We start from the raw sequence: 15,820 nt of genomic DNA, 5'->3' as shown, positions 1-15,820 counted from the left end.
CAGAACACGGTTTTGTAATCATGGGTGTAGAGCTTGCATGCTGAAATTTCCTATGATTCAGCTCTGCCGTACTACTCGGCTCTTTACGAAATTAAACCACATTTTAGAAAAGGAAACAATATCAGACTGATAATAATTTCTGTTTAAAATCAGATAATTTAAAACAAAGATGAAAACCAGTGGAATGACATAGATTTTTATCTCACCTGCTAGTCACAGAAATGTTGAGTGTGAAAAACTTTGAATTCCAAATTCCAAAAATAAAACTTTCTTTGCTGGCTCTGGAGGTTTCTCATATTGTTTCACAACCTACATGCCCACGCCCCTACTCTCATGGTGTCTACTTCCTCTTCCTCCCCCAGCCCATGCCATGAACCCGAAGGCATGCGACAGGGAGGGGGTCTAGGGGAGAGAAGAGCCCAGGAGCCCTTCCCTGCAAGGGCACTTCTGAAAATCCCCAAACACCACTTCACCAAAATTCTCTCAGGCTGCTCTGGGCTGAGCAAGAGTGGAGGAAACCAGGCAGGATGTCAGCCTTGCTTATGTTCTCAGAATTGCTACTTGGCCACAGTTTTCTCTGGCTTGAACCATAGCAGTAGGCAGAATGGAAAGTGTATGAAAAGAAAGTGCAACTGATGGTCTTGGAGAAGTCCTCAGAATGAAAGCAGGAGGCGCCTGTGGGAGACTTCAGCCCTCGCTAAAGTCAAATGGGCCTAGCCAAGCTGCCTGGCCCAAGGTACCAGGTCCTACCCTCCTGTCCAGATTTTGGAGGATTCTTGGAGCATCAGTATTCTCCCCTCATACCTCATTAGCTTTCGATTGCATTTCGCGCCTTCATTCTTAAGAAGTCACTTGCCTTGTTAAATGTGAGTATTCCCCAAGGCCAATACTAAGTCTCTGTTCTTCTGGCTGCATCTCAACAAAGTTGTAGAATCAGAACACTATTGTGGTTGAACATGAGGCATGAGTTTAGCCAGATCTGACTTCCAGTGCGGGGCCTGCCAATTATCAGCTTTATGACCTTGAGCAAGTAATCATCTTTCTTCATGTCATTCTCTTCTTGAACTTCTCTGTGAGAACAACTCTCTAACCTGTTTTCATTTCCTACCTCTAATATAGCCAACTGCTTGCTAAACATTTCCACTTGGATGTTGCTTTATTGCCTCAAATATGACAAACGAAAACCATTATCTACTCTTCCCCATCCCACCAAAATCTTTCATATTCTTTCTGCTAAGACAACCATCAGGTTTTGTTCTATTTTGTTTTTGAGACTGGGTTCACTCTGCTGTCCAGGCTGGAGTGCAGTGGTGTGATCACTGCTCACTGTAGCCTCCACCTCCCCAGGCTCAAGTGACTCTGCCACCTCAGCCTCCCAAGTAGTTGGGACTAGAGGCATGTGCCACCATGTCCTTAACTGGTATTTTTGTAGAGATAGGATTTCACCATGTTGCCCAGGGTGGTCTCTAACTCCTGGGCTCAAACAATCTGCCCACTTTGGCCTCCCTAAGAGCTGGGAATACAGGTGTCAGCCACCATGCCCGGATGGAAGCGTTTTGGGGAACCACCTTTAACCTCCTATATTAAATCAGAACCAAAGTCCTATTGATTTTTCCTCTCTAAACTCTCTGCAATCCCACTCTTCCTTTCTCAAAAACTCTTGTCATTTCATAGCATCTTATTCCCTACATGTATACCCTTTTCAAACTAGCCTTCGTACCACAACCAGAGAAATTCTTTCTGAAATCCCTTTGATCAAAATACCTACCATCATCACCTCTCCCATCATTGAAAAATTACTAACAAGCTCCCAACCAGGAAAAAATTCACTCTCCTTGCCCTGAGTACTCAAGGCTCTTCATAAACCAGGATCAGTATCTCCCACCATCATCTCCTTGGACTCCCACCTGAGGCCTCTTCCTCAAACCATTTCACTCAATGTGTAGTCACTCATTTATCAAATATATGTGGAATACTCACTTTGAGCCAGGTGTGACAGATACAGTGGGTGAATAAACAGACACAGCCTCTTCCTAGCAGGAAAGCAGACAAGTTTTAGACCACTAAACACATACATAGGCTGGGTGTGGTGACTCATGCCTGTAATCCCAGCATTCTGGGAGGCTCAGGCCAGATTACTTGAGGTCAGGAGTTTGAGACCAGCCTGGCCAACATGGCAAAGTCCCATTTCTACTAAAAATACAAAAATTATTCAGGTGTGGTGGTGGGCGCCTGTAATCTCAGCTACTTGGGAGGCTGAGGCATGAGAACTCCTTGAACCTGGGAAGTGGAGGTTGCAGTGAGCCAAGATTGCACTACTGCACTCCAGCCAGGGTGACAGAGTGAGACTTTATTTCAAAAAAAAAAAGAAAAAACACATACATATAAACAAATTGTGAGGTTAAACACAACAGATAGGCCATAAGCATTTATATATTTTTTCTTCTCCCAATAAAATGAACCAAAAAAATATTTTAAGGTATAAATGAACAACAAATTTTAATCAAATTTTGAACGATGGGGAAGAGATACATGAGTAATAATCAACTTTATTGAAAAGTTGAGAAAACTTCAACTTAACGAACCTGGAGAGGAGAAAGTTGAACATAATCATTCTCATGCACCCTACACACACCTGCAAGGTGTGGCTCTTGGAGACCTGATGCCCACAGAAGCAAGTAGCAAGATATAAGGCTGCACATCTGAATGCAGGAAGAGCTAAACCCGTAGATTCCTTCCCTTGGCCCCACAGAGCCTGATTACCACCCGACAGAAGATAGGAGAGCTAGCATCTGGAGAAATTGTTTGAAGAAATTCCAGACTCATGTACATCAGACCCAGACTGGGACACAAGTGAGACATGAGACTGAAAATGATCACGCCAGGGTACATCATCATGCATTTCAGAACTCCAGGGATAAAGACATGTTCCTAAAACCTCTCAGACAAAAGGTTGGGGGCAAGCAGAGAAGAAGATCAAGATCATATACAAACAGGAATCAGAATGGTAATCAGTCATCTACCAGAAATGCCAGAAGTCAGAAAATAACTGAAGAAAGCCTTCAAAATTCTGACAAAATATTTTATCTGGAATACATTACTTAGCTGAGCTATCAAAAGACATAAGAAGAACATATAGACATTTCCAGACATAGAAAGACTCGGAAAATTTACCTCCCATTTACACCCTCTTTTTTAGGAAGTTACTTGAGAATATCCTCCAGCTAAACCAAGGAATGAAACAAGAAAGAGGAAGTGTGGAGGCCCAAGAAACAAGGGGTCTAAAACAGGAAAACAGTGGGAGGAAGTTCCAGGATGCCAGCAGGGCAGGACACAAAAAGAACCACCAGTACAGACAGAGCAACACAGGCAAGGTCTCCAGGACAGGGCTTCGGAAAAGTAAAGTATTACAAAAAATAATATCTGGTCTATTTTATCACTTTGATTAGGGGTTGGCAAACTGCAGTCCATGGACCAAATCCTGCCTATCACCTGTTTTTGTAAATAAAGACTTTTTGGAACATGGCCAGCCGCCTCCATTCATTTACATACTGTCTGCAGCTTAGTTGCATATTGCCCATGACTTTAACAGCTGAGTTGAGTAGTTACAACAGATGCTGTCTGGACCAAAAAGTCTAAAAATATTTACTATATGATCTTTTATAGAAAGAGTTTGCCAGCGCCTGATTTAAAAGAAAAAACTAGTGATCTGATGGAATGGGTGAAAAAAAGATAAGAAAAAATATAGAACAAACAACGCCAACTGGAGGTAAACAGGCAATCATTAACTCAGGAAGTATAAAGTTAGACAAGAAAAAATATGTTCCTAGTATACTACTTGGACTCTGCAAAGAATTTTTGTATGATCATAAAAACATAAACACTCATTCGGATTAATCTAAAAATTGTGAAATGAATATTAAAGCAAGAGGAGAAATGAAGAGATGTATAGAAGATCTAAATTTTCCTTTTAGAGCAGAAAACCAATAGAAGTCTAATATTAATAAATCAATATATAACAATATAAGCATATTTGCTAGAAATACTGAGGCATCTATTAGAAGAGATAGCTAAGACAGTTCCAAGTGATTTCTCTGGAGAGCAGGACCAAGTGGGGTAGAGATTCGCAGGCAGAGCACTGCTGTTTTCATTATAAACCTTCAGCATGTTTTTTCAACTTGATAAAGTGGCAATTCATTTCCAAAAACAATCTCAAAAATTATAAAATATGACAGGTATTAAGAAGTCCCAAAACAAGGTACCATGAGAGAGAATAATGGAGGTAGATAAACTATAAGCTTACTTTAGTCTGCAGGGAAGATGGTTCTGAGAAGATGACATTTAAACTGAGAACTTGAAAGCTAGCCAGTCAGTCAGTTTAGAGGAATGGGCCTCCAGGTAGAAGGAACAGCATGTGCAAAGGCTTGAGTGTGAGAGCAAGCTCCACAGGGACTTAAAGGATCTGAAGTGGTTTCCATCAGCTGAAGGGGAGAGTGTGCCTGCAGAAGCCCTCAGGAGCAAACTTGCAAAGACAGCAGGAAAGAGACCAGGAAGCATTTGTACCCTATCCAAAAAGCAATGCTGAGTCACTGGATGACGCCATAAACACAAGAATGTGTCGCAAGACTGAGACCAACATTTGGAGTATGTTTCTTCCTTTTAAGATTTTTGCATATAAACAGATTCCAATCCATAACCTAACAAAAGAAGTTACCATACTGTCAGAAAGTGGAGCCAGACTGTATGTGTTTCCTTTAGGATGACAAGTCAAGCTTAGACATAAGTCAGCAAGGGGACCTCCCCAATGTCCTTGCTGGATTTAGAAGTGGCCATGTGCTACTCAGGGATTGCCTGCTTTCATCAACTACGTGACAGCTTCTTCTTCTCAGGTAAACTCCTACTTTGCTCCTTATATATACCCATTACTTTCCCTTAATCCCCCCTGGAATTTTGGATGCAAGATTTTCTACAATCTCTCTTTGGGTTCCTATGGGCCTCTCTTTGAGTAAATCCAAAGTCTTGATCTTGGCCATCACTGCACTGGCTTCCTAAATGCCCTCTTTATCTGCTCCTAATTTTGTTTCAGATGCCTCAATACAGATGAGTCTCTCGAGGAAGGACCCAAGAGATACTCTCTCCCTACCTCCATGGAAAAGATGGACCCCAGGGAGAGCACCAAGCTGACAGCAGAATCAGGATCACAATGCAGGTTGCATTGCTTTGCTTGTAAGGAGACCTCCTTCAAGACTGCAGGAAAGAAGCTATCACATACCCTTGGCCAGAAGCCTGGCATAGTGAAATTCCAAGAAATGGAGTTCCTTTTTCATTTTGTTCTATTAATATATGATTTTCCTCTATTAAAGAAATAGCAATTAATATTTGAGAAATGTGTTCTAATTACAATTTGCAATCCATGCCCTTGGGTTAAAGTGTACCCGGATGTAATTATTCTTGTGAAATAGCTCTTACCTCTCTGCATATTAACTCTTGCTTCCTTTAAAAGCAGCAGGGTGCCTTCACATCATTGCTGTTGGCATTTTCTTATCAGAATTACTAAGGATTAATTACAAATTATTTTTATTGCACTGGGAGTAGGCAACACGGAGTCAATGTGTCCTAAATGTTAATGTAGTCAGTAGTTTTCAGTCATTTTGGTTTAAAACTCCTTAGCCTTTCAAAAATTGAGGACTCCAAAAAACTTGTGTGCGTGTGGCTTTATCTATGAATATTATTAGAAATAAAAACTGAGAAACTTTAAAAATCTGTACCTATTATTTTAAAACAACAGCAATAATCTTATTACAGTGGGATTAATGGATTATTGTTATTTTAAAATAAATTAATCGGTAAAGACTTACAGAAATAGTTTAACATATTTTTATGAAAAAATAACATTTAAAAAATGCTAAGAACATTTTTTAAATTGGTTTTAGAGTTTTGTAAATCTCTTCTATCTCTGGCGTAATATGAGACAGCTGGATTCTCACACCTGCTTCTTCCTTGAGTCTGTTGCAGATATCATACATCATGCAACCTCAGAAAAGCTCCACTTACACACATGAGAGAATGAGTCTGAAAACAAACCGTAACATGCTGGTATTACTGTGAAAATAGTTTTGACCTTGTGAGCTCGATAAAAGTGTTTCAAGGATACTTAGGGGTCTCGGGACCACATTTTGAGAACCACTGGCTAAGTTAAAATAATAAAGCAAAACTCATTTATGTATCCAAACATTATATTTCCATATGAGTGTTTTCATTTAATCCTCCCAACGAACCAAGGAGGAGACGTTATATCCCATTACATATGAGAAAGTGTGCACTAATAAGTTAGCGAAGCAGCTCTTAAACCTTTGAATGCATAAGCCAGGATTTGGGTGTGGAACTTTTCACGTGACAGCCAGTGGCCAAGGTGATGTCACTCAAAGATGATAGACTTACCTTAGTATTTCACTCTGTCCTTAAGTATTCATTTGTAGGTAATTCCTTTGGATCCATCATCCAACAACTTATCTCAATTCTATTTCATCTTCCTATAGTGTAAATGCCTATTCCATGTTGCAGGATGTCTTATTTTGGTGTTTCCTATTCCTTATTTGTACCACTTTTAGGGGAGGTGATGTCCTAAACGTGCCATCTCCTGAGCAAAATAATAATCATAGCAATAATCCACTGAGCAAATACCAATTTGCACTTTGCTGAGTGTTGGAGTTGAGGAGGAAGAGGGGGACTGTGGAAGAAGCAACGAGTGTGGCATAGACTGGGGTTGTATAATAAAATGGAATTAGCTTCCAGTTCATTTCTTCTACTTACTAACTATATGACTTGGGCAAGTCAAGGGACTCCATGAACCTCAGTATCCTTATCAGTAAAACAAAGATAACAATGCCATTCTCCCAGGGCTATTGGGAAGTTCCTATAAAATACTGCGTGGAAGGTGCCTACCACTGTGCCTGATACATAGTAAGAGCTCTATGGACAGGTGCTGTGATAATGCAGATTGTAGTAATGATGATGAAACAACACCCCTGACATTGGCACAGTCAGGTTGATTCAAGGACTCACAGAGGGCCCAGAATCACAGCCAGAAACTACAGCCTCTCCTTTCCTTCTCTGTAATCCAACCACAAGAGCCACCTTTCAGACCCTCAATCAGGCCAGACTCCTTCCAGCCTCAGGGTTTTTCTAAATGCTATTCCCTCTGACTGAAAGCACCTGAAACCCTCCATACCCATAGTCACCCAGCTGTTTGCCCTTCAGAGCTCATAAAAATCACCTCCTCTGAGATGCCTTCCTGAACTACCCAGATCAGTCACACCCCTGTCTCCCTCCATAGGCTTACAGAAAACCCGGTGTTTCTTCACAATATTGTCAGTTAATGAAGCAATTGTATAATTACTTGTTAAATGCCTTCTCCTTTCTCTCTAACATCCGTCTAGTTGCAAAGGAAAAGAACATGATAACAGCCTCTGAAGCTGCCATCTCTACTTGATGCCACATATATTAACATTTCTCCTTTTGGATTTGCTGAAAGCACAGATCCCAGGCACAAAATTCCCAAATAACTAACAGCCTAAAACCTTTTAAGGATAATAATAGCTGCTACTTTTTGAGATGTTCCTCTGTGCTAATCATTGTATACACATGACCTGTTTAATTTTCTCAGGACCAAAATTTGCAGATGAAATAACAGATTCAGAGAGGTGAAGGAATTTGCCTAAGGTCAAAGTCAGCAAAGAGCAAAATTCAAATCTAGGTCAGTTGACAGACCATTCTGGCTTGCCAAAGAGTCGGAAAGTTCACAATTGCTGAAACTCCTCAGTTCTGGGCAAATCAGAATGGTTGGTCACCTTACTAACCCACTTAGCTGCCTGCCTCTAGGAAGTCACATAATCTTCCTAAGTTCAGGCTTCTTCATCTGTAAAATGGCAATAACAGCCCTACCTGTAGAATGGCTTCAAGTCATGAATGGAATAATATATCTAATAATAAAGGGCCAGGCATGGTGGCTCACACCTGTAATCCCAGCACTTCAGGGGGCCGAGGCAGGCAGAGATCACCTGAGGTCAGGAGTTCAAGACCAGTCTGGTCAACACGGCAAAACCCCGTCTCTACTGAAAATACAAAAATTAGCCAGGCTTGGTGGCGGACACTTGTAATCCCAGCTACTCAGAAGGCTGTTGCAGGAGACTTGCTTGAACCCGGGGGTGCAGAGTCAGCAGTGAGCTGAGACTGTGCCACTGCACTCCAGCCTGGGCGAGAAAGCAAGACTCTGTCTCAAAAATAATAATAATAATAATAATAATAATAATAATAAAGGCACTTAGTAAACATTCATTAAATAATAGAGTAGGCTTTCAAGAAATGTTTGCTGAATGAATTGACAAAAGTAATAAATATATAGATGTGCTGATAAATTTATTAAGAAGCTAAATTTAGAGAAGGGAGACTGTTGTGAAGTGAGGGAATAAGAAATGGCTTCAAGAAGTGACTGCAGAGTGATTTTGGAGTCTGGCCTTATAGAAAATATAGTAAGGCCAGGCGTGGTGGCTCACACCTGTAATCCCAGCACTTTGGGAGGCCAAGGCGGGCAGATCACCTGAAATCAGGAGTTCAAGACCAGTCTAGCCAACATGGTGAAACCTCATCTCTACTAAAAATACAAAAATTAGCCAGGCGTGGTGGTGGGCACCTGCAATCCCAGCAACTCAGGAGGCTGAGGCAGGAGAATCACTTGAACCCGGGAGGCGGAGGTTGCAGTAAGCTGAGATCACGCCACTGCACTCCAGCCTGGGCAACAGAGCAAAACTCTGCCTCAAAAAAAAAAAAAGAAAGAAGAAAGGAAGCAAAGAAAGAGAAAGAAAGAAAGAAAGAAAGAAAGAGAGAGAGAGAGAGAGAGAAAGAAAGAAAGAAAGAAAGAAAGAAAGAAAGAAAGAAAGAAAGAAAGAAAGAAAGAAAGAAAGAAAGAAAGAAAGAAAGAAAGAAAGATTATAGTAATTATGTATGCAGGCTTAAGATAGGAGAGTATTCTATGAAAAAGGTCCAAAATGTACACATCACAAAACAAGTACAGATCCCATCGACAGGTTATTAATGGCAGATGTGAGTGAAGCATGGATGTATGTTCTAGAGGAATCACACACAAAGCAGGGAGGGAAAGAGCCTGGCGCATGAGGTCTGAAGACAACTCTATTCCCTTAACTAAAGCCAGTCACCAAACAGAATCCTCTACAGCGGAGGTGTCCAATCTTTTGGCTTCCCTAGAGGAAGAAAAATTGTCTTGGGCCACACGTAAAATACACTAACTTATGATAGCTGATGAGCTTAAAAAGGAAATCACAATAAAATCTCATAGTATTTTAAGAAAGTTTACAAATTTGTGTTGGGCCACATTCAAAGCCGCCCTGGGCCATATGCAGCCTGGGAGCTGTGGGTTGGACATGCTTGCTCTACAGGCTTCTTTGACATGTGACTAGGCACTTGTCACCATTCCAACTTGTGTGTGCCCATAAGTGCATGTGTTTTAAAGAGCATTATTGAGCACCTACACCATGCTCAGGACTACGTTACTCCCATCACTTCGATAACATCAGTTTGATAACTGAGAAGTTCTGATGAAGAAAGTGGTGAAGATGCTACCTCGACGATCCAAGAAAACAGAGAAGTCCATCACATGTGTGCCTCAGCCAGACTCTCCAGGCTTTGCAGAGAATCCATAAACAATGGGAATGGTTGTCCTTGACATCTCTAGCCTGTCTTCTCAAAGAAATACTGTCCACCCTGAAATATTTACTTGATACCAGCCAATCAGTTTACCCAGAAAATGTGCACACGAGATTCACTCCCTAGACGGCCGGCAGTTGTTTTTCCTCCTCCACCTCACCCCTTTCTCTTCTATAAATCTTATTTGTAGCCTTTATAGTAAAAGTAATTGCTGTGGTTTTTTTTATTTGTTTGTTTGTTTGTTTGTTTTTGAGATGGAGTCTTACTCTGTCACCCAGGAGGCTAGAGTGCAGTGGTGCAATCTCGCCTCACTACAGCCTCCGCCTCCCAGGTTCAAGCAATTCTCTTGCCTCAGCCTCCCAAGTAGCTGGGACTACAGGCATGTGGCACCATGCCCGGCTGATTTTTTTGGATTTTTAGAGAGACAGGGTTTCACCATGTTGGCCAGGATGACCTTGATCTCCTGATCTCGTGATCCACCTGCCTCGGCCTCCCAAAGTGCTGGGATTACAGGCATCAGCCACCGCGCCCAGCCTGCTGTCTTTTATCTACAAATAACCTGCTGATAATTCACCAGATTTCTCTGCGTGATCCTTTGACATTATTCTGAAAGTGATAGGTCTTTGTAAAATTTCATATTTTGCCCAAGTCAATATTTACAGAATAGACACTCTCCTCACTTTCAAAAAAAAATAAATAAATACACTGAAAAATAGCAGACCACAATTCACTTTTGTTCTCAAGACTTCTGTTTTATTGTTTTATTTTATTGAAGACTCCTGGCTTTGTTCATCAAAAATCAACATCATCATCAAAAGTTCGCATGGGAAGGTGACAGTAAATAATAGCACATTTTAGGCCACAGCCGTCATTTCAAAGATAAAACAGACCTTGTTAAATTAATGAAACCACAAAAGAGAGAACTGAACTTCCACAGTGTTTCTGATCACTGCCCCACACTTTCCTCCCTTGAATCTACCCAGCCTTGACATCATGCTAGACTATCTTTCTAACTATAGCTCTAATCTTGCCATTCTTTTAAAAAGAAATTCAATGTACCACCATTGCCCACAGCATAAAGTCCCAACTCCTTATCCTGGTATTTGTACCGTTCTGTGAGCTGGTTTGACTGCGTCTGCTTTACCAAATTTCTCTTTCTCTTCTCCTCTACCTCCTACCTACAAATGCCAGGTGGCCCACTGCAAGGCTGCCTTGGTGAAGAAAGCAATGTATTGATTTACATTCAAGCACAAGTTTTTTATCTCACTGAGACACAGACCAGCTATTTTGAATACCACTGCCTAATACAGTTCTCTCTATCTGTTCATTAAAGTCCAACTCAAAGTCCACCAACTCCAGAAAGTCTTCCCTATTATTTTCAGCTCAACTAAACACAGTGTCGTTGATTATCCTGCTTACACTCCCTAACAGCATCTACAAAGCTGGATGTGGCTGTTCTTATTCACTTCTCCAGCCTCATCCAGCACCACCTGTCCTTTGTCCCTAAATATAGGTTCCTCCTCTGCATGTCCCTTGAACATACAAAGTTCTTTCCATCCTGGGGGCCTTCATGCATATTCTTTCTTTCTTCTAAAACCCGCTTCCTCCCATTAATCATCTGGTCCACAACTTCTGACATTTCAGACTTCGACTTAAAAGCCACATCCTCAAAAAGACCCTCTTGGATATATGTCAGTCAGGACCTCGGCAGGAAACAGGTGTTGTATTCCAAATGGGGTAAAATGTTCACAAAGAAGCCATATATAAAGTTATGGACAGGGTTTAGGGACACCAACAAGAGATAGTGTAGTACCCCATGGCTACCATCAGCTGGGGAGACTGGACGCAGGAAGGAAGGGAATGTACCAGAACCTAGAGAGGGTGAGTGTAAGGGCCACCTTAAAGAATTGAGAATTGATGGCCTTCAGTGGAGAGTTTCAATCAAATAGAGATATGGCTTGGAAAGAGCCAGGAACCCAGCCTCATTCTTCACCAACCATCTCAGTGGCCAATCCCCACTGGAAGCAGAGGAGCCCTTTAAAGCAGTCCATGCAGAAAGGCTCCCAGGAAGGGCAAGGAAGGGTGGGAGGAGGGGCTGCAGGGACAAATAGAAGCTATCAAACACTCCACTCATTCTTAGGTAGACACTCTGATTATTCTTCCTTATACATACCAACCTATTTTTTTTTCTTCTTAGTAGTCAATAACATTTTTACTTCTACATTTATCTTTTTGTTTATGTCTATATAAGCACCTTCAGATTGTCAATTCCATGGCTATGGAGACAGAAACCTTATTTGGTGAGTTCACTGAAGCATTCACAGAATGTAGCATATAACAGATGTTGAATAAATACTTGCTAGTAAATGAGTGAACACACGGATCCATCAGATATGTAGACATGTGTCAATATGTGTGTGACACATATAATAATGCACACATACATCTCAGTTTCAAAGGAACAAACCTCCTCTGCAGAATTAAGAAATGCCAGAACATTTCACAACTAAATCAATTAAATGAAAACAAAATGCTGCCTAGCATAGAGACTCAAATTCTAACTTCAAAGAGAGCTGATCACTTTCTGAGATGAGAAAACCTTTCCCATTAACCTCCTGTGAAATACGCTGAGCCAGACTAGATAAGCTATCACTGTATTATACAAAATTGCTATCTTCCCCAATACACATTGCAAATTTAAATGAGGTTGAGTGGGAGTATTCTCCTTAAACTCTGTTCTTTAAAAATCCTCAGTAGCTCCCATACCCAACTTTTTAGCTTCAAAAGATGGAAAGTACTAGCAAAACCTGAGTCCCATTCTCTTGAAACTGGGGTTTTACACATCTTCCAAAAGCCCACATTTCTCTGAGATCTTGCAGTAACATTACAAGGAATCCAGACACAACCTCTTTAAATCAAATTTTCCATAAGTTCATATTACATGGTAAGTATATTTTATAGACTGTTACATTTAACATTCAAACACAAACTTCCACATTTCCTTCTCTCCTCCCTCCCCAACACATTCTCACTTTGATGGGAAAGGAGGAAGTCTTTTTCCTTTAGCATTGTACATAGCATAATTCCAAATACTTTCCTTCAGTTCCTCAAATGTGTCATATGCCATGTCTTCTCCAACCACAGGGTCTTTGTACTTGTTCCTTTTTGGTAGGAGATGCAACTCTCTTTTCTCCAGCTAGTTTTGTCTTTAAACAAACAAACAAACAAAAACAGAAAGGGGGTAATATTAATAACTAGATTGTAGAATGACTGTAATGCAAACTTGTGCAACCCATAGCCTGCAGACCACATGCAGCCCAGGATGGCTTTGAATGCAGCCCAACACAAATTTGTAAACTTTCTTAAAACTACGAGGTATTTTGCAATTTTTCAGCTCATCAGCAATCGCTAGTGTTAGCATATTTTATGCGTGTCCCAAGACAATTCTTCCAGTGTGGCCCAGGGACGTCAAAAGATTGGACACCCCTGCTGTATGAAATAATCAAGATAATACGTGCAAGGTTCATAAAACAGAGCCTGACACATAGTAAGGTCTCAATAAATGCCATCATCATTATCATCATCAACCACATCATCAATTATTACTTTACTTCCAAATTATCTTCAGATCTCTAAGCTAATGTTACTCGCTCCAGGAAGTTTTTACATACCCCAAATTGGATTGGATGCCCCGATCATGCCCATTCATATGACTAGTACCTTTTTTTCTTCATAGCACTAATTATAACCCATAATTAAGTATTATTCAAATAAACACAAAAATAATGTATATGTTGTCAACTAAGAGAAAAAATTCCTTGAGGATGTGTGCAGCAAGCATGTTTGTTATTGTCCACCCTTGTGTCTCTAGTTCTAGAATAATGTCTTGCATTTAGTGCTCAAAAAATGTGTTAAATGAATGAACAGACAACCACTCTCCCTTTGTGCCACAGTAATCACTTTTCATAAATTTCACAACCATTTTCATAAATTTCCTTCATCCTCCTTATTTCAAGAGCTCTAAAGGTAGGCATTTTAAGAGGCTGGTGCATCAGGAAGACACATGACCAGAAGTCCCAGCTCCCAGATTCACAGGTGGGCCACAACCCAAATGTGCATAGTTCCAGTTGCAGAGTATCCTGGGCATAGGAAAGAAATGAAAGAAGCTATCTGTTGTGGACTGTATGCTTGTGTCCCCCTAAAATGTATATGTTGAAGCCCTAACCTCCAATGTGATGATATCTGGAGGTAGGACCTTTGGGGGTAATTAGATTTACATGAGGTTATAAGGGGAAGGTTCTCGTGTTGGCATTAGTTCCCTTATAAGAAGAGACCAGAGAGCTTACTCCCTCTCATTCCACCACGTAGGATGCAGCAAGAAGGCAGCCATCTGCAAGCCATGAAGAGGGCCCTCATTAGAACTTGACCCTGCTGGCACTCTGATCTCTGACTTCCCAGTCTCCAAAACTGTGAGAAATAAATGTCTGTTGTTTAAGCACCCAGTCTAGGGTATTTTATTATAGCAGCCCAAGAAGACTAATGCAGTCTCCTACAGTGGATGGGAGTGGGGGTGGGGGACACTTTGCTGCACTCATGGATACTTCAATCTTACTTATATAGTTTCTTACACAATTGTTAAAGCATAGTTCTGAAAAAGTGTGCAAAGAAAATGCTTTATGTCCACCACATCATTTCCTCTTCCTGGACACACAAGAAGGACCACATTTCCCTTACCTGTACTTGGATGCAGGTCACATGACTGAATCCTGATTAATAGAATGCAGACAGCAGTGTTAGAGAGAGAAAGATTTTATATATATGTCATTCCCATGCCTGATCCAAAAAATACTCCATGTGCAATATTCCAGTCTTCCTCTCCATTACCACCCCGTAGGTTACCAGGGCTACTTGTCACCTATTATACTTCAAACAAGTGAGAAATACATTTTTATTTTATTAAGTCCCTGATATTTCATGGATTATTTGTCCCTGCTGCATATCCTAGTATTTTCCTGGCTAATGCAAAGAGGTAGAGTGGAACAATGGAAAAAGAAAGAGATCAAGGGTTTGAGGCCTGGTTCAAACATCGGCTTGTGATGTGACATTGGAACATCATCTCCTCTGTAACCCTGAATTTTCTTATTCATACTAATCAAATGTGAATAGATCACCATGAATGGTCTCTGATTTTGCCCATATCTACCTAGCAGCCAGATTCAATGCTTCATTATACCCCTTCCTCCCACACATACATACAGTTCTAAACACAGTGATAAATCACATTGCTTTTCACTGAAGAATTTCTTGAATGATAACAACAGGGATTATAGCTAGAATGACCTTATATGTCATGGTTTGGCTAGGAAAATCTCCATTTATGCCTGTTGTCTCAGTGTAATTCATTGTGGTTATTAATAAAAGAGACCCCCCTTTACCTCTTAGGTATCCTGGCTTAAACAATAAATTATAGGGTTAAGCTAGTTATATCATAAACAGTTCTTACCAGACACCTCTCTGCTCATTCTATTGTTCTCCCTCCACCTTGAGGCTTCATCATCCCCAAAAGTCTCCCCTGGAGTCCTTTACTAAGTAAAGTCTACTGGATCATCTGCCTGCAGCCATCTAGCTAGCTGAGAAATTGCTCAGAGAAATATCTAACTCACAACCACATTCCATGGCCTCAAACTGGCCACATGGCCTCACTCTAACTGCAAGGGAGACAGGTTATTGTAGACTTCCTGGTGGCTTTGTATGCTCACGAACTTAAAACAAATTGGTACATGTAAAGTTTTTGTTTTGTTTTGTTATTATTATTATTATATTTTATTTTCTTGCTATAAAGACATAGGTATAAGTCAAGTTTTAATAAAATGCCTTTGCTTTCTCTGTAGGAAAATGACTATGGGGTAACCTTATAGCACTATTCCCTGGAAGCTAGTCCCTGATAAAGGTAGAATGGCATTGTTAATGAGGAAAATGACATCTGATTGATAAACTGATTCTACACCGGGCAAACTGTGAATGAATATGAATACCTGGAGAGAAGACATAGATTGAGGCTTCCCACAGTGCAAGAACTGGATGCTGTTATAACAGA

General features: G+C 40.7%; 1 long non-coding RNA gene across 2 annotated transcripts in view; it reads right to left on the bottom strand.

The window, feature by feature from the left end:
• The window catches only part of LOC119619052 (uncharacterized), a 37,853-nt gene extending 33,260 nt beyond the window's left edge, over positions 1-4,593 (bottom strand). The window contains exon 1 of one of the 2 annotated variants that reach the window (XR_012094866.1): positions 4,304-4,593. This is a non-coding gene — a long non-coding RNA (uncharacterized lncRNA). The remainder of the gene's footprint in view (positions 1-4,303) is intronic. The other variant, XR_005235420.2, reaches the window with a different exon arrangement.
• Positions 4,594-15,820: the final 11,227 nt, after the last annotated feature.

The sequence above is a fragment of the Chlorocebus sabaeus genome, chromosome 12 (assembly GCF_047675955.1).
Source record: "Chlorocebus sabaeus isolate Y175 chromosome 12, mChlSab1.0.hap1, whole genome shotgun sequence".
In the NCBI taxonomy this organism is placed as follows: Eukaryota; Metazoa; Chordata; class Mammalia; order Primates; family Cercopithecidae; genus Chlorocebus; species Chlorocebus sabaeus.
This window is presented reverse-complemented; position numbering and strand designations above follow the sequence as displayed.